Genomic DNA, 24,974 nt, shown 5'->3' with positions numbered 1-24,974 from the left:
AGAGAGTAGTTATTAATGGCTTTCAATCCTGCTGGAAAAGTATAACTAGTGGGGTTCCACAGGGGTCTGTTTTAGGACCAGTTCTGTTCAATATCTTCATTAACGATTTAGATATTGACATAGAAAGTACACTTAAGTTTGCAGATGATACCAAGCTAGGAGGGGTTGCAACTTCTTTGGAGGATAGGGTCATAATTCAAAAGGATCTGGATAAACTGGAGAAATGGGCTGAGGTAAACAGGATGAAGTTTAATAAGGACAAATGCAAAGTGCTCCACTTAAGAAGGAACAATCAGTGTCACACATACAGAATGGGAAAGGACTGCCTAGGAATGAGTACAGCAGAAAGAGATCTAGGGGTTATAGTGGACCACAAGTTAAATATGAGTCAACAGTGTGATGCTGTTGCAAAAAAAGCAAACATGATTCTAGGATGCATTAACAGGTGTGTTGTGAACAAAAACACAAAAAGTCATTCTCCCGCTCTACTCTGCGCTGGTTAGGCCTCAGCTGAAGTATTGTGTCCAGTTCTGGGCACCGCAGTTCAGGAAGGATGAGGAGAAATTGGAGAGGGTCCAGAGGAAAGCAACAAGAATGATCAAAGGTCTAGAGAACACGACCTATGAAGAAAGGCTGAAGGAATTGGGCTTGTTTAGTATGGAAAAGAGAAGATTGAGGGGGCACATGATAGCAGTTTTCAGGTATCTAAAAGGATGTCATAAGGCAGAGGAAGAGAACTTGTTCTTCCTTGCCTCTGAGGATAGAACAAGAGGCAATGGACTTAAATTGCAGCAGGGGAGCTTCAGGTTGGACATTAGGAAAAAGTTTCTAACTGTCAGGGTGATCAAACACTGGAACGAATTCCCAAGGGAGGTGGTAGAATCTCCATCACTGGAGATATTTAAGAGCAGGTTAGATAGATGGCTTTCAGGGATGGTCTAGAAAGTGCTTGGTCCTGCCATGAGGGCAGGGGGCTGGACTCGATGGCCTCTCAAGGTCCCTTCCAGTCCTACTCTTCTATGATTTTATGAAATGCACTGAGCATGCTCCAGCCCCAGTTAGTCCATCCCAGCTAAACTCTGTACGACACACACTACCCCTGTGGTCTCCAGTACACTCCCTGTTCGCCACATGTGGCAAATGGGGAAGGATACTGTGGTGAATGCAGGTTGGCAGGGCACCGTGCCACCAGAGCCACCTAGCTCCAAGAGCCGAGCAGTGCGGTGCCTGAGCAGCTGCATCACTGCGCGGCCCCCGAGCCAGCCATGCAGCGCCCAAGGCATGGCCACTGCGGGATGCCCAAGGAGCCACTGCATCAGTTCTCGGGGCTGCGTGGCTTGGGGCGCTCTGGCAGCATGGCTCTGTTGAGTCACCAGAGGCAGGGGGTAGGGTGCCTGTCTGAGGGGATTGGGGAGAAGGGCACGTGGCAATCAGGTGTCTTCCTTTTGGACTCCACTGCTCTACCAGTCTCTCCAGCTTTGGTCAAGTGCAGAGTGTGCTCACATGAGAGCCGGTAGGAGGCCTTCCCTTGACTGGTGTTAATAAACCCGGTTTTAGCAAGGCCTCAGCCCTGCATTGTATGAGGCAGCCACTTATTTTACTGATACTTTTCTGCAGGAGGTGGGCTAGCTCAGTGGTTAGCCACTGACCTTGTAAACCCAGAGTTGTAAGTTTAATCCTTGAGTAGACCATTTATGGGTCTGGAGCAAACTGACTAGAAAAAAAAAAATCTGTCAAGGATGGTGCTTTGTCCTGCCAAGAGGGCAGGCGACTGGACTCAATGAACTTGGGGTCCCTTCCAGTTGTATGAGATATGTATATCCTCATTTATTATATTATATTTTTCTGTGATTCTATGAGAAGATAATTTAGGAATACTAGAACAGAAAGGGACCTTGAGAGGCATCAAGTCCAGTCCCTGCCCTCACAGCAGGACCAGATCAGTGTTTCTAAAACTATGTTCTGCATAACACTGGTGTTCCATGTACAACCCACAGTTATGCCATGAGAGAGTTTGGAAAAAACACATTGATGGTTCATATTTTCTGTTATTAAAAGCAGATATAAAGTTATTTTTTCATTGCTATGATATCTGATTAAATTATCTCATTTTGTTTTTGCTGTATATGTTGGGGTTTTTTTTTTTGTTCTGACAATTTTAAGAAAATTTTCATAAGTGTTCCACAGGAAAATATTGTTTGGTGTGCCATGATCTCAACGTTTAAGAAACGCTGATCTAGATCATGATAGATGTTTATCTAACCTGCTCTTGAATATCTCCAGTGATGGAGATGCCAGAACTTCCCAAAGCAATTTATTCCACTGGCTCACCACACTAACAGTTTGGAAGTTTTTCCTAATGTCCAACCTAAACCTCCCTTGCTGCAATTTAAGCCCATTTGCTTCTTGCCATATCATCAGAGATCAAGCAGAACGATTTTTCTCCCTCCGCCTTGTAACAGCCTTTCAGGTACTTGCAACTGGCTATCATGTCCCCCTCAGTCTTCTCTTTTCCAGCCTAAGCACACCTAATTCCTTCAGTTTCCCCTCAGAGGTTATGCTTTCATTTTTGTTGCTGTTAGTTTTCTGGACTCTCTGCAATTTCTCCACATCTTTCTTGAAATGTGGTGCCCAGAATTGGACATGATACTCCAACTGTGGGCTAATCAGCACAGAGTAGCGCAGAAGAATTACTTTTGATGTCTTGCTCAGAACACTCCTGTTAATTCACCCCAGAATCGTGTTTGCTTTTGTGCAACACACTCTTGACTCATTTAGCTTGTGATCCACTATGACCCCTATTAGTTTCAATACTCAGAATTTGGCCTTTCACATTTAATTTCTCAATTTCTGCCATCCATATGGCATAAATACAGCCACAAATTTTGCATGAAAGGGCACCAAGGCCATCTTGTTCTCAGCTCCCTCAACCCTGTACCTATTTTGTAAAAGTTACTGGATTTTGTCAATCCCGCTGTACTCCCCTCACTCCTCAAGTCAGCCTGGACGCAATGGTTTCCTATACCAAACTACAACTCATACCTTAAAAATGACGTAACTATAACCAAAACAGCTTGGAGTGGAGATCATAACAAAATTAGGGATTAACACAGCTAGGTCAAACTAAGCATGCTAAATGCAAAATACCTATTACAATAAGGTTAAAAAGGAATAAAAATGCCATCAGTTACGGAAGTTCAAATTACAGCTGCTGTATGAACAGCTTTGAAATGTTTACTTGCTCACTAAAATGTAAGCCCCAATATTGCATTAACAGGGTTTTTTGCCTTTGATAGTTGTAACAACAAATGGAGTCCAGATCCAGAGGCATGCACCTGCACCTTCACACAGTAAAAGACAGCTAGGTGGTTGTCATGGCAATGTTCTTCATATGCTTACAACTGAGTTCTAAGCACAATTGCTTCCTGCATCAGGAGTATAAGCTTTCTCTTATGAAGATTGAAGCTGTACCACATCTAAAGTTTTGAAACAAGTATCTTTTTTTTCTTCCCTGAAGAAATACCCTTGTTTTCCCACTCAGAAAAACTGCTGGATCCTAGCCACACTCTCTTTCTTTGGGGGGCAGTGGGGTGAAATCCCCTTTGCCCTTAGTGTAAACAGGAGAAAATGCCAGTGTGAGCTGAATGGAGAGGGGGGAAAGAATGCCTGAAAACAACCCCCTCCCCCAGAGCTCTAACAGCATTAGCCCACTGATTCCAACTCCTTCCACCTCAAAGTACTTGTGTCATAGTAGTGCCCTTAAGGCCCCACTCATCACTGTGGCCTTCACAGAGGTAGGCCTCTTCCTAATTATTGCAAAATAGAGCTGTAAGTCATCTTCCTTCCTAATTTGTATGGAGTGCAGCTTGTATAAAAGGCAGCCCTCAAAACTATTCTACATCAGAAATGGAAAGCATAGACCTCAGGACTGATTCTCTAACAAAGATTCTAACACCTGTATGCCGATGGGTAATCCATTTTAAACCTGATCTTAATGGCTTATGTATTTCATTGACAAGTATACCAAAAAGCACAAGCCGAACAGATGGACACCTCAAGGCATTTAGAGAGACACACTGGCATAGCTGGAACAGGAATCCTAAAACAGTGCCTCCCAATTTTTTTTTCCTCTCTCCACAGAGTACTTGGAAATTGCTGAGGGTCTCAGCAAACTACTGAATGATCTATCCAAATGTAGTTGTACCATTAGCAAACTACTGTAAAGCACGTTGGATAAAAGTGCTTTAAAAAAAAACTTAATTATTAATGCTTTTCTGCTCTACAACTAAAAGCACATAACTCAATTAATAGCAGTAAAGCTCTCTCCCCAGCAGCCACAGTGCTGAGGCTGGGAAGGAGGGGGTCTCTTCCTGGCAGTCACAGTCCTGGAGCTGGGGAAAGCTACCTTTCTCTGGCCACCACAACCACACTGTCCTTTCTCACCTCTTATTTCCCCCACCTCACCCCACTGCCTCCTCCTATCTATCTCTTATTCCCTCCAGGATCACCACCTCACCTTGCATGGGAGGATCCAGGAACCCAATTAGTGAAGCCTTACCGCCAAGCTACCAATTAAGTGGGCAGCCCTTCATTCTCATGTGCAGCCATCCAACTGCACACCTAGAAGTAACTATCTGTGGGCCACCTGAACGCAGCTCATGGACCACACTTTGGGAACATCTGCCCTAAAACACAAAGCTAAAGTTGAGCGCATGGAGGCAGCAGGAAGCGAGTGGTGCAAGAGATTCAAATCAGGAACTCTCAAATTCAAATCCTGCTTCCTGCTGACTCAATAGGTAGCCTTGGCAACTCACAGCAGAGTAACCATTTCCCTATAGGTGAAATGGGGGAACATCCTCCTATTTCAACTTTGATCCATTTGTAGAGACTTCACAAGGTTTGTTTAATGCTTCAATCCCGTTTTATAGGCAATGAGCATTTGCAATGTGATTCATAATATATATTAAGTCACTGCCAGCAGGCAACATTCCCAATCACCGTAACTGCAAGCAGTTTGCGTACACACACAAAACAGGAATGAATGTTGCCCTTCCCGGAAGCAGCCCATGCGCATGGTTCTGAACAGATCGATCTGAATGAAAGCTCAGGGCATGGGAACCTCACCACCACATGGTCTTGCAGTTTCTTCCACTCAGTAATAAGGCCAGCCAACAAGCTAAGGGCGGTTCCAAACTCATATCCCTCATTTCTGCTGCTGTAGGCTCTTGACATTGGACAAGTTGAAAATGGAAGCCTCAATAGCTGTATCCACATCAGACCGATGGGCCACCGAGGTTTAGCAGCCAGAGACTCTTCCCTGGGCCAAGGAAGGTGGGATGGATGGGGCGTTTCAGCAGTAGTGGCTATGGATGCTTATGCAGCTGAGAGTTCAATGCTGATTTCATTGACTACATAATTCTTTATAACTCTTGATTAATCAAATCTCACATTAGCTGCTCCATTAAAGCACCTGGATCAATGTCAGACTAACAGGCATTTAATTACTCAGGTCAGTGCATTTTACCCTTTTCAAAAATGTGCATATTAGCTCTCTTCATGTCCTCAGGAACCCCCCAGGGCTCCCAGACTTACTGCAAATCAATATTCAGAGTCCACCAAACACCTCACTCAGCCCTTAAAAATCTTGTGGGCAAGTTATCTGGATCTGATGATTTTAAAATATTCAACTGTAGTAGCTTCTGTTTACTATCCCCCAGAGATGAAAGTGGAAGGGAGATAGTATATGATGAGACTACATCATCTGTTCCCCACCTTCCCAAATGCAGAAGTATTTATTGAATACTATGGGTTTTTTTTTCTGAGTTATTAATTCACCATTTCCATCTTAGTGGACCAATACCATTGTTAGGATTCTTTTTTCCCCCCAGTACACTTCAAACACTCCTTCTCATTGTCCTTAACCCTGAAGGCCATAGCTTCCTCTTGCGCCCTTTGCTTCCCTTAATTTTCTGACACTCCTAGCATGTACTAGGTCAAGACTTTATTCTATTTACACATTACAAATATGTGCATGTCGTGATCACCTGTATCTACGTTACCATTAAGTTTTTAGGTCTTTCATCCATTCCTCTTTATCTGTCAAGACCACGTACAATAGGATATACTATACAGTAGGTAGGAGGCAGCCCCAGCTGAGTGGTTGGTGCAGGTGATGACCTGCTGCCTCTCCATTTCCAGTAACTAGACATCGGGGGGGAGGGGTCCAAATCTGACTGGACCTCCCAGTTGAAAAGCAGGCACATGGTCATCACAGGGTTCACACCTATGTTTCAAGGATGCTGCAGGACTAAGAACTCCACCCCCTTGCTAAGCTGAGACCTCAGTGAACGGGGCCCCAACTTGACTTTGGCCTGGAAGTCTTCCAGCTTTATTTTAGAGTTCCTTCGGACAACTTCCTTAGTCCTCTCTATGCTGACAGTATGTGGTGCAGTCTATTTCAATATCACCAAGGTAAGCAATACCCTCCCTTTGTAAAGGGCACCAACTCACATCAGGGTTAACCCATTGCCTGCTGAACACTGGCAGTGGTTGCACCTTCTCCTCACTGCAAAGCTGACATGCAGAAGCAGCTTCTGGCTACCAATCTGTTGTGCATCACCACCTCCCATCCCAGCTGTACTGAGCCAGGAGCTCTGCCACTCCCCATCCCCGTAGGGCAGTCACTTAGTCCTGCTCTGTTCCCTGGTCCTTGCTCCTGCCCACTTCCCTCAAGGCTGCATGCACAGGAGTACCTGGGCAGCATGCACTATGAGGGCAGTAAGTGGATGTCAGCTCCAAAACTTCCCTCCAGGCTGACTTCTCAGGCGTGGCAGGGTCAGAGATAAGTGATCCTGTGGGGTGCTGGCACACACAGAACCCCATGCCCTTGGGATGCACCTCACTGCACTGCAGGTAGGCTGGGAGAGGGATGTATTCATTTTTCCTTGAAAACCTACATGTCAAGTTTTGAAATAGACAAAACACTAACTAAACGAACAACTAAAAATGCCTTCCTTGAATGTCCCACTTTACAAATTAAGAACGGAAGAATTTCAGTTTAATAGTTTGACAGCCCGGGAGACAGATGTCCTAGTTACCCTCAAAACAGGTGCACATGAGCAATTTCCTGCCAGTGTGACTCAGGACAATTCTTGCATTAGATGGCAGTTCAGTACAAAGCCTTCCCCAACTATCCTGCTACTGGGACAGCTACCAAAAGGAGCTCATTAGGTAGTTTGTGCCCTCCTTATGGATCCTTGTGTCCCATCAGTAGCAACAACCACAGTTGGGAAACAGATTGGATAGTAGAATTTTCCCCACAGTAGGGCTAGAGCAGGTTCTCAAGCTGGGGCTGTGTTCACCTATTCCATCCGGGCTAGCAAGTGCAACGAAAGATTTTAACTAAAATGGGGCACAGCTCAAAAACCTTGAAAACCACCAGGCCAGAATGTTGACACGGGAGGTGGGAGGCATCTGACCCAGGTCTGTGCACTGCAGTATGAATCCCAGAGCACTGGGTTTGAGCATGGGTCAGAAAATCCTTAGCCTAGAGTTAAAATTCAGTGTAGACAAGTCTATGGGTCCTGGACACAGTTCACCTGATTTGAAGCCTACATTACTGTGTAAATATATCCTGAGATGAATCACGTTCACACCACTTACATACAGGATACAGAGATATTCAAACTATATACAGTAAACTCTTTCATATCCAGCAACCCCGGAACCAGGAAGTTGCCAGATATTTAAATATGCTGCTTATGCAAAGGTGGCTGCAGGATCCCCGGCACGAGGGCAGGGGACCCTGCCACCCCAATGCCTGTGAGCTGGCTGGGGTGTGGAGCCCCAACCAGCAGCTCCAGCCCCAGGAAGCTGGCTGGGGTGCTGCGTTCAGGGAACTCCAGCAGGCCCAGAGCTGAGGGAACTCTACCAGGGTGCAGAGCTCTGCCAGTAGCCCCAGGCCTGGGAGCCGGCCAGGGCCAGAGGAACTTCAGCCGCCTCGGGGTATGGGGCTCTTCTGGCAGCTCTGGTGGATGGGGCTGGGAACTGGTCAGGGAGGGGGTATGCCAGCACACCCGGGGACGCATGGCTCTGCTGGCGGGCCTGGGGAAACACCCACAGGTCCAGGGTGTGGGGTTCTGCCGCGGGGGGGGGGGGGGGGGGAGAACACCGTCTGCTCTGGGGCAGAAAGCAGCATGTTTGTGCTGGATATTTGAGAGTTCTGGCTGAATGAATACCAGATGAGAGAGTTTACTGTAATTGAACCAGGGGGATTTGGGGGAGAACCAAAACTGTTGTCAAAGTGACAAGATTTTAAACTGACAAGGTGGGTTTGATAATCTCTTACTGACCCAACTCTCGGTGGGGAGAGAAAGACAAGCTTTCATGCTACACAGAGCTCTTCAGGTCTGGGAAACTCAGTGTCACAGCTAAATATACAGTGGAACAGAACGTTTTTAGCGTTAGTTAACTGACATTTCAAGAGACTATTCTCAGTGAAATGCAAAGGAGCTGTGGATATATGCAGAACTCCACTGACTGGGTTATCCATGAATTGATACTGGTGTGGAATATTACTGAGAGCTTACCGGGAAGGATGGTGGGACAACTGAAGTTGTGGTGGATGGTGTTAACCAAACACTTTGCCTTGAATGGCCTGTTGAAATATCTTAGCCACTTGCATTTAGCTGTGACACCGTGGGCTGGTCTAAACTAGGAGAAAGTCAAATTTAAGGCTCTCTTGTCTATTTTAAAAACTCTGTCTACACCCCAGTGCTCAATAAGTTGATTCTAAGCAGCTGGAACGCTGACTTCTGTACTACTGACTTTCCAACGAAGTTATTCAAACGCCAAATTAGCAATGTCAAGCTAAAATGGTGTAGATTAACCAGAGTTAAAATGCATTTTATTAGCCCCTGAAACTCCCACAATGCCCCCCAAGGTGTTCTTTCAGGTCACCAGGAAACCCGACATTTCAAATTCATTTCTTTATGAACAATGTGGTAATCGTCTCTAGCCACTTTAGAGAGCATCAGCATGGAGCCATCAGGAGAGCCAGGGTCTGAGTTCATCTCGCAGGCTATTCCCCGCCCCAACACAGCATGTGACAGCTTGGCTGTAAGGACCAGACAGCGGTGCATGAGACTGCAGGGCATCATGTCCTGTGTGGAGGGAAGGCTTCTTCCCTGCACACAACAGCAGGGGAGAGAGATTTTTTTTCCAGTGCTTCACATTTGTATGTGGAGGCCCTGCTCCCCAACAGCTGTCATGCAGTCGGGGTCTAGCTACCCCCTCACCACATGGCTAGTCCCCCAGGTGCCATGCAGTGGGCCAGCTCCCAGCCCACCCAACCATACCACATGGTGTGACTAGGCTATGCGGATCTTGCTTGTACGAGGAGCTGAAAAATTTATTTTCTGTGGTTCACACTTGTACAGGGACAGCCCCGCCCCAGGCGCCATGCAGTCAGGGGTTTAGCCCACCACCCAGCCAGCCCCGTCCCAATAAAAACAGGTGCATGTGGATAGAAGCATGTCTTTTCTTGTGCACAGTGAAGGCTCCAAAGGTGGGAATGATTTGAGGGCTGGCTGCCTCTGGAGGGGAGAGACTGGCTCCCAAGGTTTGGGGGACCACCCCCACAAATGGTCATATTGTGGGCTAGCCCCCCTTCATCCTGGTGCCTGCATGATGCTAACAGGAGCCTCTTAATAGCCCATGGGTCCCAAGCCACACAGCCTCAGCAGTGTGCTGTTTGCTGCATTTTCACAGGGGGAAAACAGCTCCCTGACCTGCTGCCCTGCCTGGTGAGATGTGTTCTTTACTCAGGGGAGAACTGAGGTACCTGTTAGCATGGCACAGTCAGAACAGGGAAAACACCCTTGCTATTTGCTGGCAGAATAATTCTTGAGTCAGGACAACAGGTGCCCAGCCACACTGAACACAAGTACATTTACAGGTTTCATGAAATGCTCATAGATTGTTACCGGAGCACCTTTACTGATCCATTTGGCTACTGTAGTTTTCTCAAAGGCTCACACTATAAAATTAACTTCAAAGTTGCTTACTTCCAAGTTGAGCATCTATACACACACTTTCCCTTACTTCAAAGGGTGTGTAGACTCTCTGCCATTTACTTCAAAGTTACCTTCGCAGTTAATTCCTAGTATAGACACACCCAAAGTGTCCTTTTCCCAGGAAAGAACTGAGGTTCCTGTTAGCATGGCATAGACATCTGGAAAACACATACCTGAGTATGTGGGCTGACAGCTCCCCAACTTAAAAGGAGTTTGTGTGCTCTCTCTTCCTTCCCTCTCTCACACAGGTGGTTAGTTTATTACACACATAAGCCTTCTGGCATTCCTTCCCTACCTTGCTGCATGTGACCCAGCTTTAATCCACTATGGGATTGAAGGTTCACATGATTTTCAACAGAAGAGACCTTAACCACTAGAAAGTGAGGCACACTCTCTTTCCTTCTCTTTTGAGTCATGCTAACCACTGGACACCACTGCCCTCTGGTATTCCCCACTTCTCCAAATTTCCTTCTGAAAATTGGCCTTTTGGTTTCAAAGGGAGGAGAAGGAGAGCAATGCAGCCTGGGAAGAAGACAGTGGGTGCTACCAGGGCACATTTGGTTAAAGTTCCGTGATTCAGATGACAAAACAGTATCTCACTGGTGAAAGAAGCTTCTGAAATATGACTGTTTGTCTTAAGGGCAATGCAATGTGGGAAGATGACATCATGCTCCCACAACCACTTGCGGGGAAATTTTTTCCGACAAACGCAGCAGCAAATAACCCAGAATGCAACAGGGTTGAGGGAACTGTGGGATAGAATCCCACAATGCACTGCTGCAAAAGTTGAACTTTGGGGATTAGTGGGGACACTAAGTCAACTTTGTGGGCAAGTGCAGACACTCAACTTCAACTTTATAAATTCTACAGTCACCAATTCAACTTTGACAAATTTGACTATTTTATAGTGTAGTTATACTCTGCGTAAATTTCCCACTGAAGAAGAGCTCTATATAGCTTGAAAGCATGTCTTTCTCACCAACAGAGCTTGGCCCAATGAAAGATAAGACTTTGCCCATCTTGTCACAGAACACTGCTTACAAGATTTTGAACAGTCATCTCTCGATCTTCCAGAGGAATATGAATGCATTACATACCACATGCACTTGTCAGCTAGAATGCAGTGATTTCTAATCCTGTTAGATTCCAAATTGCTGGACTTCATACCACTGATGCATCAATCTAGCAAATCTTTTAAAATACAGGACTAAACAGAGCAAGACAGATCAGTGCAATTTCAAGCCCTACCTTGCCTTTTCTTCCTCCTCCCTATTTCTTTAACATTTGGCTCCAATAACTTTGCCCACAGCAACTAATAATAATGATAGTGCCCTGGCTTTTAGCTACAGGGGACTTTAGTAACAACAATCATTAGTTCAGAAATAAGCATGATCCCAGCTGTTTAACTTCTCCTCAAAATTCCACTGCTTCTTGGGATTCCTCAGAAGAACTCAGACTAACATGTCTCCAGGGCCAAGGCTCATTACTTTATGTAATATCTTGGCACACCAGCAATGTCAGATCAGCCTAATGTAGCAAAATGTACACTTAAAAACTGCAAATTTAGGTCCAGTGATAAGGAGTGACTATGTCTACACAGAAAAGCTTTTTTCCTTTAAATACACCTGATTAATGGTGCGTGACACTACACACAGCCTGTGGCAAAGATCGGACTAGATAATCTGATGATCTCTTCTGGCCTTAAGTGCTGTGAAATTAAACACATCCTAAAGGTTTTACAGAGCGGATTCTTTGAAGGGAAATCCTGTGCAGTTATTTAGAAAAATGAAAAGAAAGAAGTATCACCTCGAGCAACAGAAATTCCCATTTTTATACCTATGCTAAGCAAGGCAGCCTGTGCCACTATAATTACTTGTAAGAGATCTGGAACAGTGCTTGATTCTGCTGTGCAATACACTAAGCCTAATCACATCCTACGTGAGCTTTTTTTTTTTTTTTAAAGTCATGATAATGAAAAGCTATTTAATTTTTGTGGACAACTACCACCCATGCTTCATTGTATTAGCCTCATTAAACAAACTGCAATACTTACAATGAAGGAATAGGACTCTACAACTATACATTTTGATGAACAAAAAAAATTTTACACTAGTTCAGGCCTGTGCACGCACACAGTAAAACAAGATTATCCATCAGCACTCACATAGTAAAGTGATGAGCGCATTAGAAACACCTGAGTGTGACCCTTCATCCAGTTACTACCCCAGGACAGCAACATGAGGAAAGGAAGGACTGTTTGAAAGCTTAATGGCAACTTCCTGGGTAGGAATTTCCTTGACATGAAGCTCCACTTCCAAATCCTCTCCCTGCCAATCTACGGAGAATGCTATGAAATGTTGCAATTCATACCTTGACATATAACTTCAAACTATTCTCATTTGTCTGTAGGAAGAGAGTTCTCCCAGGCGGAATGTCCTGAGAACACCCTCAAAATATACTTCTAGACCTGACAATGGGAACACAGACTTTCTAGAAGGAAGCATACTAGGCAGAAGCAGATGGCTAAGTTACGTAACTCAGCCCCAAAAGAGATAGGCCTGCACTGCCTTATAAGCTTAGGTCTAGTAGACCCGAGCTTGTTGGCTTTGTGTTTCCAAGCCCATGCCTGAGCACCCACGCTGCGTTGTAAACCTAGGACTTAAAATTGAAGGGCCCAGATCTGACAGCTGTGCTAAAACATCCATACTTCACTACACAGACTTTCTGACCCAGGTCTGCAGCTTGAGCTGTCCACACTGCAGAGTCTCAGCAAGACTCATGATCAATTTGTACCTGATTCAGCAGGTGCTAGGACCTGGCTCTTTAGTCCTCACTGAACTGAGTCAGACAGGTGTGTGTGGATAAAACATAATAATTCAAACCCAAGACTAGGCCCACATTTAGAGACAGTGTAGGCTTACCTAAAAAGCTTCAAGAAAACAGACCAATGCTAATCTAGAGAAACGGATCAACATCCCAAATAGTGGCGGCAGAGAAGACAATTACTGACCTTTCATACCTGTGCTTTTGAGATGTGTTGCACATGTCCATTCCACTGGTCTGCATGCACCCCCCCCCAGTCGTCTTTCAGTAGCATTCATCAGGGAGCTTGAGTGCCCTCCCTGCACACTCAACACACCCAACCAACAGCACCATCCCAGCAGAAGTCTGTAGCATAGACATGACCTTACCAGAATTGAGATAAGAACATCGACATAGGTCATTCCACCAGGATAACTGTAACACTTCACATTCACACACTACTGGACCCCAGGCTTACCTCCCCACGTATACAAGCTCTAAGGAGAGAATGGACAGAGAGAGAAGGCTGATCTCCCAGTGTTTGACATTTGCCATGACAAAGTGCTGTCTGTGATCTGCTGGCTTAGGCAGACATGCAAACTCCTCCATCCACATCAATGAAACCTAGTGACAATCTGATGCTAACAGACCACTGCAGAGATTTTTCACTGAAAGGCAGCTTTTGACAACAAAAGAGTAGAAGTGTGCACAAGGCAATGCCACTTTTGGTGACAAAATGCCTTAGTTTTGGCAACAAAACCACTCCATAGTCACATGGCATTTTTACATAATTTTTTGTTACCCAAATTCCACTGTACATACAACACTTGGCCTTCAGAACATGTAGCACTGGCCAGAGTGGTCAGGATGGGCTTTGTGGGACAACTCCACTGCCTTGCAGCTGAACAAGCATCTGTTGGCCCTTTCTCCTTTAAACCCCCAGGAATTTTTGAAATTCCATTTCCTGTTAGCTCAGCTTGGAGATCTTTACTGACTTCTTCCCAGCTGACCATGGCAGCTCCACTAAGAAAATGTTCTTCCACTAGGACCGTGGTGTCCAACCAGTGGCCACTATAGTGCTGTGCATACTACTGTAGCAAACTAGGCACATTATTCTGAAAATACATTTACTGTTCAAGCCAACTGGCCACACTCAGCCACATAGCCACATATGGCTAGTGGCTAGTGTGTTGGACAACACAGCACTAGGAGCACCGATGAACTACTGGATCTGCTCAGTTTTGGGGAGAGAAGGCTGCACAGTCCCAGCTGAGCTCCTGCCAGAGGAAGTTTTCACAAAACTTGTGCAAAAAGGGCTACGAGCAAGGGACACTGCAGTGAAAAGCAGGGAGCTGAGGTAGGCATATCAGAATACAAGGGAGACAAACCCAGACTCCAGTACTGTACTGAAAACTAGTCATTTCTCTGAAGAGTTGGACACAATCCTTGGTGGTGACTCTACCTCCAACAGCCCTTTGGTTACCTCAGATGGGCTAAAACCAGCAGAAACTGAACCTAACCCAAAAGATGAAGAAATGTCATCTGCCTCCTACTTTTGTCAACATGGAGCCCCAGGTGGGGCCACGCAAAGATTCATCCACTTAGAAGTTATTCTCCACCCTGGAGGTGTCTAGCCAGTCTGGGCTGTCACACTCCGGCAAAAAAGCAGCAGAAGAGATGCCTGGTAAGTGACTGTGCTTTGTGAAAACTGGCAGTGGGTTGAGGGTTAAAGGTTGCCTGTGTTTGAGTTCCTGACATTTCTCCCACACAGCTAAGTAGGTCACTGGAGCAGGGTGTTGATGCATACCAAGATTTCACAGGAATGATCCAGAGAGATCTCTAGAAAACTCTGAAAGGTTAGCAGAGCTGTCTTGTTCTTCCCTCCATGGAAGGACACTCTCACATACCATTCCACAATTACTTGTGCAGGGGCCAAAGTAACACAAAGGCAAGCATCCTAGGGACCACAGCAAAAGCTGTTAAGTGTGCAGTAGATATACCCTGAAGAGTGAGATATATGGTACAATGACTCCCATGTGAGGGAAAAGGGTGGGGAAAATTTAGAATATTGACCTTATGCACCATGCCCCCCTGGGTAAAGTCACCCTGCTTGGGGGATTCACTGGCACATGTCACATGTCAGTGAGAAAGTGATCAGTATTACTCTAGATGTGTATTTTTACGATAGAGAGTAGTTATTAATGGTTCTCAGTCCTGCTGGAAAGGTGTAATAAGTGGGGTGCCGCAGCGGCCTATGTTGGGACTGTTCAATATCTTCATAAACAATTTAGATATTGGCATAGAAAGTATGCTTATTATGTTTGCAGATGATACCAAGCTAAGAGGGGTTGCAACTGCTTTGGAGGATAGGGTCAAAATTCAAAATGATCTGGACAAATTGGAGAAACGGTCTGAAGTAAACAGGATGAAGTTTAATAAAGACAAATGCAAAGTGCGCCACTTAGGAAGGAACAATCAGTTTCACACATACAGAATGGGAAGCGGCTGTCTAGGAACGAGTATGGCAGAAAGGGATCTAGGGGTTATAGTCGACCACAAGTTAATGAGTCAACAGTGTGATGCTGTTGCAGAAAAAGCAAGCATGATTCTGGGATGCATTAACAGGTATGTTGCGAACAAGACATGAGAAGTCATTCTTCCGCTCCACTCTGCGCTGTTTAGGCCTCAGTTGGAGTACCGTGCACAGTTCTGGGTGCTGCATTTCAAGAAAGATGTGGAGAAACTGGAAAGGGTCCAGAAAAGAGCAACAGGAATGATCGAAGGTCTAGAGAACATGACCTATGAAGAAAGGCTGAAAGACCTGGGCTTGTTTAGATTGGAAAAAAGATTAAGGGGGGACATGATAGTGGTTTTCAAGAATCTAAAAGGGTGTCATAAGAAGGAGGGAGAAAACTTGTTCTCAGCCTCTGAGGCTAGAGCAATGGACTTAAACTGCAGCAAGGGGGAGTGGGGTTTAGGCTGGACATTAGGAAAAGTCCCTACCTGTCAGGGTGGTCAAACCGTGGAATAAATTGCCTTGGGAGGTTGTGGAATCTCCATCTCTGGAGATATTTAAGAGCAGGTTAGATAAATGTCTATCAGGGATGGTCTAGACAGTACTTGTTCCTGCCATGAGGGCAGGGGGCTGGACTCAATGACCTCTCAAGATCCCTTCCAGTCCTGGCATTCTATGATACTGCTTTAATGCTGTGTGTGTACTTAACCATGCTTCTGTGTTCCTTGCGCTTCTGCAGACATGGTCTTCAGAGGACCCCCCCCTTGCACACGCACACACATCAGCAAGACATATCTGCTGGATAAGAAAGTGTCCGAGATGGAGCAAGGTAGATATGTTCCAGGAGATGATGCAATGCTCAGATGCAGAAAACAGAATGCAAGCAGTAGAAGAAAATCAAAAGTCAGGACAGAAAAGAAAATGAGACCAATACTAGGGACACAATGGAGAGAATGATTAAAGTTATGGAGCTGCAAAATCAGAAGCTACAGTCCTTATAATCCCCCGCCCACAGCAGACGCATGCCCACCCTCCCCTTTGGTACATTAAGAACTCTTCCCAATGCCCTTCCCAAATTCTGCCTGCACCTTCCTTTCTGCTGAGACCTCTCACTTTCCTGTTCACTCTACCACTAGATACCTCTACAAATGATAGTTAGACTTACACACAGGTCTGAAAGTCAGTCCTCCTCCAGTAGCTCCTCTCCCTTCCAGCAAACACGTGTCTGTGGTTGTGTAGGTTTTTGTGTAAAAGAAGTAAAGTTTGTTGAATGATAAGAACTCTGTTTCCATCAAATTGTGATAGCAGACAGCAGCAATACACAGTTTAATCGCTAGCTTGAATTGAATCCTAGCCCACAAAAATCTCAAGTGCTTCCTTGCAAAACCTGATTTTGTTAAGCACTGTAGTATGTTACTTTGCCCTGGACATTACTAGTTGCCATCCTCAAAGCTCTGCCTCAAAGCCTTCCCGATCTGAATTGTCCCTGGTTGTGCCCCTCTACTAGCCCTGGTATCTGGGTGCTCAAAAGCAGCAGCCAGGCTTTCTGCCTCAGCAACTTACTCCAGGCAAATGTTGTTCAACATGCAACACATGGCTACAACTACGGGAATATTATTCTCATTAAGGTCTAAGCTGCAATAAAGCCATCACCAGCAGACCTTTAATCTGCCAAAGGCATATTCCATGGTCAGTCTGCATCCATTCAACTGATTGTTGAACCACACCTTACTGCTATCCAGGCTGCCCATGTAAGGCTTCTTGAGCCATGGCACTAAGGGGTACACCTGGTCTTGAAGGATCACTGTGCTCACATCAACATCCTTTACTATAATTTTCTGGTCTGGAAAAGAAGCCTCCTGCTTACAGGTTTCTGTACATGCTGGTTTCCTTAAATATTTGCACCATATTCCTTTCTGGACAACCCTGCACTGATATTCCTATGGGGATCCACAGGCTCCTGCAACACCTTAGAGAAGAAACCCTTCGTATTCTTGTTGTTCTGGAAGCTACAGACTAACACAGCTACCTCTCCAATACCTCCATATTGGTGTACTCCATTGTGGTTCCATGCTAAAAGCTAGATTTTCACGCTTTTAGCCCTCCAGTCACAGAACCCTGTTTCTGCAAAGCCACGCACTATTTCACACTCACTGGCAAGATTTATGGTCCTTAACATCAGGGTGTGATTATTAGCCCTGCACACTTGCATTAATGCAGCCCCAATGGTCGACTCCCTGACTCCAAACTGATTTGCAGCCAACCAGTAATAGTTTAGTCAGTAGCTTCTATGCTGTGTTTGCCAAACACTTCACCACCAAGAGGGCAGCTCTCATTTGGGAGGTGGTGTGCCACACGTCTGGAGGGAGCTCAGCATTCAGTTCCAGAAATGCAGACTTCCTCATCCAGAAGTTCAGCAGCCATTGCTCATCACCCCAGGCCCACATGATAATACAATCCCCCTACCCAAAAAACTGATATTCAGCTGTGCCATGAATGTCGAAAGCAACTTGTATTGATCTCAGGGAACTGTGAATCTCCTTGAGTTCAGAACTTCATGATTAACTGCACTGCCATTCATGATGTGCTACTGACAGGGAGCAGAGATGGTTGCATTCTTTCAGACACAACAAGCAGAAAACAAGGGACACAGAAAAAGAGATGGAAGCACAGGGAATACTAATCTCAAGGCAAGATGACTGATGAACAGACTGCAAAAACTACACTAAGGGATATGTGCTAAACTGAAACCAAAAGTAGATAAGTAAAAAGCTTTTCTAAACAATGGAAATGAAAAGTACTGACATTTTTAAAAAAGCACCAATATTCTCTCAACTATGAAGACTGAAAATTATCTAGATGCTTAATGAAGTTCATCAGATATTGCGCCAGTTACAAAGCTTGAGCTCAAAAAGTTCAAGGAACATGTTTTCCACTTGATTCTGTATAAAAAAGTAGCTTTCAAAACATTAAAATTTAAAGAGTTTTTTAAAAAGAGGAATCAGTTATTTAGAGATTATACCAAATTTAAACCTAAAGATGGGTTGACAAGTTGAAATTTAGTTTTAAAGTTTAATTTAAAAATTCATTTTAAGTTAAAAATCACATTTCTTTAAAAAGTGATCCACCTTGGACAGGTACCAGTTACATATTCTGTATGAACAAAACTTACAGAAACTTTCACTAAAGCCAAACAAATACAACAAGTTGGTATTTGTGAATGTAAATAAACAGAAACTATATTAGGGTAACCTTAGGAGCATAGCCCTTCAGGTACAACCATGAATACATCAGACATGGAGCTAATGGACCCATTAGCAAGAGAGAACTTGGTTTTCCTGTAAGCCTGAGAAGCACCCTGTGAGAAATGGCTACTAGCTCTGAAACAATATGTGACCATGTCACCTGATACTGGAATCTTTTGCGTATTCTGTGCTTTTCCACAAGAAGGGAAAGGGAAGGGGGCATCAGGTTTGACACACAAAGGACTCCTGCCTTAGGCAAATCCTATTTATGGGTGAGGAGAGAGAATAATCCTGAACTGGGAGAAGGGACTAGGTCCAGGCTGGAAGGATATCTGGTCTGTGAAGATTATTCGAACAATTTTTAGGGTGAGATACTACATGTAACTAATTTATCTAGTATATTAAACTTAGCTTGTGGGTTTGTTTTTTTCAAACTTAGTAACCTACTTTGTTCTGTGTGCTGTCTCTTATGGCCAGTTAAATCCTACCTTTTATAATTAACATCACTTTTGTTTACTAATAAACCCAGGGTAAATAATTGTTACAGCAGGGAGGGAGAGGAGTCTGTGCAGATCCCTCTTTACACAGAGGAAGAGGGTGAATTTTCATTAGTTAGTGTATCTGATGAGGATTTGTGCCCTGCTGTATTTTGTGCTCTCTGTATTTTAAGCAGAGGAGTGCGGCTTTCCTTATGTTGAAGCAGGCTGGAGAGTTGAGCTCAGCAAGAGAGCACTACAAGGCGCTCAGGCTGTCAGTGAAAGGCGGCTCATTGTGGTCTCAGCCCATCAGGTGACAGTGCTGAGGGTGTCACAAGCCATCAACACGTGTAAAGCAGAACAGATAGGTTCAGAAAGCTATGCATGTTCTTTAAGCGGAATAGCTACTGGAGAGCAAAGTCAAGCCAACACAGTCTGGAGGATGCAGAGGACAGAAGCAAGCTGGCCTGAAAAACCATTTTGGGGGGGGGGGGGGGGGGGCGGGAATGGATACTTTGAACGAAAGGAAAATCTCCTTCATTTGCGCTATCTGCTTAATAGTCCATTGGAGTGGTAAGGTGTAAATCAAACCTTCCCCCGTGTTTACATATGGCCAGTTGAACCCACATCAGCAATCTGCTCTGACAATCACTCACTCTATTCTCAGCAAAATGTAGTAACAGCCTGGGACATTGCAGACTACTTACACCACTGTCACTGGTCCACACGCAGGGTTTGTATTGTGTCACATATTGGTTAGAGCTTAGGGGTAGGATCTGAATATGAGACTGATTGAGGATGCAGTTATGTTGGCATCAGGGTGTCTTACACTAGTCTAGCCTCTTTTTAAATTACAAGAATAGATTTACTAGCAGAAGCACCCTTACTCCACTACATTTGTGTCCACATCTGGGGAGACAGAGGATTGCGCTATTTAAACTTTACTGATAGTTACAGCTGTACAATGTGTGTGTGAACACAAGCCCACAGAAACAGGTCAATTTAAGCAGAGGTACTCCTCTAAAACTTTGTTCTCCCTGTGCACTCTGAGGGCATAGCTACAATTAAAATGCTGCACTAGTTCTTAAATGAAGATGCTCTATACTGCCAGAATTCTCCTTTTGGCATAGTTATTCCACAGCCCCGAGAGACATTAGGTATGCCAGTGGGAGAGGCCCTAACCAACATTATCCTAACTACGTGTGTAGCTGCATCAAATTTAATGGCATCAAGGAGGGTGGAGGGCTTCTTCACACCCTGGACAACGTGGTTATACTGACTCGGTCTGTAATGTAGACCAGACCTAGGCTACAGGTGATAGCAACTGTACATGAAGCAGGAGCCCCTAACACTCAAGCTAAAGGAACTGCACTCACTAAAAGGCTGAGAAACGAAACACAAGTTGCTGTCTGTGACCCCAAGATTCCCTTTAATCTCTACTGTCAAAGGTCTCATCATACTTTAACTCAGAGGCTTGACATGCTCAGTACCCGCAACACCCTGTTGTCACAAAGTGTGTCTAAAATATAACGAAGTATCATGTGTAAACTAGTGACCCACAGGTCCTGATTCTATGCACAAGCTGTGAATAAAGAGTTATGCAGGTGTGCTAAAAACATTTTTTTAAAAACATGTTTAGGAGGCAACAGGGAAACCCAGCCCGGCCTAGGCAAAGCAATATGGAGTTACCTGTCTGACCAACCTGATTACAAGCAGGGGACAAATAAAGTACATTTGCAGATAAAAACAAACAAGGCACTCAAGCTAACAAGCAACAGAGGAGTCAAGTTAGTAAGCACATAGTAGTCCAATCTGAACTCGAGAGGAAGTCTTCCTGGCTCCTGAGACAAAGATAATGAATGGACTTTAGAATGCCTTGTTACATCCCTTGTTTTCCAGCTATCCACCACTTAGGAGACATACAGAATAACACCCCGAGAGCCTACGAAGACTGGATCCTCTCAGGCTGAAGTGGAGGCACTCCTGAATTTGCTGCAAGCAAGGAACCATTTTAAGCAAAGATATAACAGTCACGAGAAAGCTTGCTCAGTTTGTAACTACACCAGTCTATTTTCCTGCTTTGCATCACTTAAATGAGGTATTATCTGAGTTACTATAAATCTTCATGCTGCTACAATAAGGTAAGCATAAGTCCTCATCTAAAGGAGCGAGATGGGTATATGCTCTGTCTCTTTGGAGGCAGACAGCTTAATTTCTGACTGCCCAATGACAGAAGGCTTGGACACAGCAAGATGTCTCTGGGGACCTGGGGTTTCCTGAATTTTACCTGCAAGGCAGAGCTCAGACAGGCAGAATCCTGAGGAGTTTGGCGGCAGTCAAGCTGGAGCATCGGGAAGCCACATTCTTTTCTGAAAACTGCAAGCAGAGGGGCTCGGGGGTTTTGCACACTGTTCCCTGCCCAGCACAGTTGTGCTGCTCCCATTGGGTGGTCTGCAGCCAGTGGTATCAGAGATTATGCTGGAGGTGGGGGCAGTATGCGAAGCCTCTTCCTCTCCCCCACAGGCCGCAGCTGCACTCAAAGCACACTGTCCCCACAGCCAGCTGCCCTGAGCAGTATACATGGGCTGGGGCAGACAGAAAGGCTGTCCAATGCTCCACCTGGACTGTACACCAGACCCTGTACTTACAGGTCACCTAAGTAAACAAATACACTGAAGGGCGCAGAGAAGAGAACAACCCATCATTTGAAGAGATGTGGGGATTCAGCGCCTAATGTTTTGGGGAAAAAATAAAAAGAAAGACTTTGAATTTTATGCAGCTCAATTTCAGCCTTAGGTTGCCTCCGGGGACAGTCTGTGTTTAATTTTCCCAGAGCAGGTCATCTCTAACTGCTCAAAGCTCTGAAACGGAAACAAGAGAGTCAGCTCTGCGCTGAGCTATCACAACCCAAGACATATCTGACACCACGGCCGTGTCGAGGGGAGAGCACCACAGTCCCCTGGAGACGCCTAACAACAAAGTCATCGTCAGGGCGAAGCTGCCAAGCGGGCCCCAAAGAGACCGACCCGCACGACTGAGGGGAGGAGAGATTTTCACAAGAGGAATCCGAGCCTGAGCTCTCCCCCGTCGTAGCACCTCGCCGGCCGAGCGCCCGTCACCGGGCCCGCATCTCTACTCACTCGGCAGGCGCGCACCCCGGCTCGCCCAGCGCCGCTAAGCACGGGGGCCTGCGGGCCTTGCGCCAAGCCGCGCCCCGACTTCGGGCAGCGCGGCGGGCGGGCGGGCGGCGCGGCGCGGCGCACCCCAGCTCACGCCTCCCGCACCGCACCGCACCGCACCGGCGGAAGAGGCGCGGCCCAGGCGGACCTGCGGAAGAGGCGCGGCCCAGGCGGGCCTGCGGCAGGGCGGGCTCGGGGAAAGGGACCAGCGCCGCACCGCGGCACACGCGGCGGGCGCCGAGCACACGGTGCCTCACGCTCCGGCGGTGCTGCTGGCCTGGCCCCGCCCCGCCCCGCGGCAGACCCCGCCGCTCGCTCCCAGCCGGGCCGCGGACGGACACTGACACGCCAAGCCCGCCAGCCCGCTGGGGCCGGGCGCAGGCAGGCAGGCAGGCACCCCCACCCGCTCCCGCTCACCGGCCCGGCCCGCCGGGGGACGCGGCGCTGGGACCCCCGCTCGCCGCTCCGGCCCGCTCCTCACCGTTCGAATCAACAACAAGATGGCGGCGCCCGGGAAGGCGGGGACTCCGCCGCTTGCCGTCATAGCAACCGCGCCGGCCAGCCACCCCGCCCCGCTGCACGAGCGCGGCACCAATCGCAGCACGGGCCCGCCCGCCAGCGCGGAGCCGGAACGCGGACAGGCTAACGGAGCTGTCCTTCAAACACGTCTGCAGGGCAGTTCTTCAGGCTGCACCGCCCGCTGCTTCCCGACACACGCCAGGCTTACGTATTGGCCGTCCATTGGACAACATAAACGGGAGCCAGCCAATCACGGTGCGACGCGGCGTCCTGTCTCTGAACCGCTTCCTCAGACGCCTCGATGGCACTTCCTCTGGGACGCGCCTCGCTGCAGCTGCCCTGTGACCCTTGACCTTTGCCCCCTTACCTGTGTCCCCAAGGGACGTGTCATCAAACCCGTTCTCTCTGACCCACCTCCTGGTCCCCCATGAGGCCTGCCCTTTGACCCCCATCGTGGGAACTGCCCTGTGATGTCCCCCTCTGACACCAAGCTTCTGACCCCTTCCCTGTAGCCCCCCATGGAACCTGCCCTCTGACCCCCCAGTGGGAACTACACTCTGACCTCTTCTTAGCGCCCACCCTCTGACTCTTTCCTCCCTTCCACCCTAGCAATTTGGTTCCTGAACCCTTCTCTCTGACTCCCCATTGACCTGCCCTCTGACCCCACCCGTTTGGAGCCATCCTCTGATACTGCTCCCTTTCCCTGCCTCCCATGTACTCTGCCTCTCTGGGCTCCATCCCTCAGAAACTGGTGGGAATCACTTCCTCCTATGGTTCCCTCTAAGCTGCGCAGCCACACAGCTGCCTAATATGCCTTGTCCAGGGTTCAAGGCTGCTGTAGCTGAGAGAGAGAGACCCTCTTCCCTGGCTGCAACAGGCTCCTTGCTGGAGCCTGAGGAGTGACTTCACCAGAGCTGATATGGCACTGGAGAAGTTTTGCTTGTTCTTGCCCAGTAATCCTTGCCCCCAGAACCCAAGCAACATAAAAGATATACTTGCTCTTTGCAAGGGTTCTTGTTCCCTTTCTCACTTCTGCATCGATCTGCAGACTTGGCTGATGGGAGGAATTCATGTAAACACATCTTCATGGTGGTGAGGGGAGAATACACCAGTGTTGTCCATCTGGCGCTGATGGAGATCACATTTTACAGTAGCTGCTGTTCTGCTCCTGTTTGGTGATTTACATAGGTACAGTGTGAACACTCAAATACGGACATACAGCATGGGATGCGGCTGGGGCACACTCTTAAAAACTGAATTTATAGTTGAACATTAGGGACACCTGGCTGAGACAGTTGGGTCCCAAGCTTGTATCTATCAGCACTCAGTTGCTGCAGGGGACCACTGGCCTGATCTGGCACCACCCTGACAGTCTTACACTAGTTTTAGCTAGAGAGAACCAAAGTGCCAGAGCGGTTGGACCCTCACCCAGGAACCTAGAGTGAATGGCCAGCCCTCCTCTCGATGCCCAGTACTGGAGGGGGGAGGTAATGGGAGCATCCCACAGTCCTTTGCTGCCTCTATCTCCACGTCACAATCAGCCATCTACCCCCCACTCACCCCATGCCATCTCAGCTACTCATGCCTCTCAGACACGAGTATGCACCCCACCACCCTAACCCTCAGGCTCATTGTCTGATGCCATTCGGACAAGGACTCCTTCCATCCCCACAAGAAACTGCAGCCACACATCCAGGCTCTTGTTGCAGTGAATGCCAGCCAGGAAGCTGGCATGGGAGCGTTGGTGATGCTTCATCCTGTCCTCAGCTCTTCCTTCCAGCTCTGCCCAGTGCTGGGGATTCTCCATCAAAGTGCCCTCCTGTGAGCAGCCCCAAGGCCCCGGTCCAGCCCCGGTCCCACTCCTCTCGCACGAGTGGGAGAAGTCAATGTTGTTCTGGGACAGGCTGAGGTGCTTTAGCTTTCTGCACTTGGAAAAGAGAGACAGATTCATCTCTCTGATGAAGTTTGTTCAGAAGTGGAGGGTCTCCAAGTTGCTTAGGTTGAAGAGAAGTTTGATCCCATCCTCAGCCAAGTTCTGGAAGAAGGAGCCATTGATGATGAGATTTTTCAAAGAGCTCATCTGGCCAAAGGACTCAGACAGAGTCAGACTCTCGAAGGTCACCAGTGACAGGTACTTGTAGCTCAGGTTCAGAGTCTGCACCAAC

At 46.9% G+C, this 24,974-nt stretch overlaps 1 protein-coding gene across 4 annotated transcripts in view; it reads right to left on the bottom strand.

The window, feature by feature from the left end:
• Positions 1–23,076, bottom strand: part of IP6K1 (inositol hexakisphosphate kinase 1) — a 42,983-nt gene extending 19,907 nt beyond the window's left edge. For 2 of the 4 annotated variants that reach the window (XM_075005436.1, XM_075005439.1), the window contains exon 1: positions 22,772–23,076. The gene's annotated coding sequence lies outside the window, so the exon portion shown is untranslated. The other 2 variants (XM_075005437.1, XM_075005438.1) reach the window with 2 other exon arrangements.
• Positions 23,077–24,974: the final 1,898 nt, after the last annotated feature.

The sequence above is a fragment of the Carettochelys insculpta genome, chromosome 11, assembly GCF_033958435.1.
Source record: "Carettochelys insculpta isolate YL-2023 chromosome 11, ASM3395843v1, whole genome shotgun sequence".
NCBI lineage: Eukaryota > Metazoa > Chordata > Testudines > Carettochelyidae > Carettochelys > Carettochelys insculpta.
This window is presented reverse-complemented; position numbering and strand designations above follow the sequence as displayed.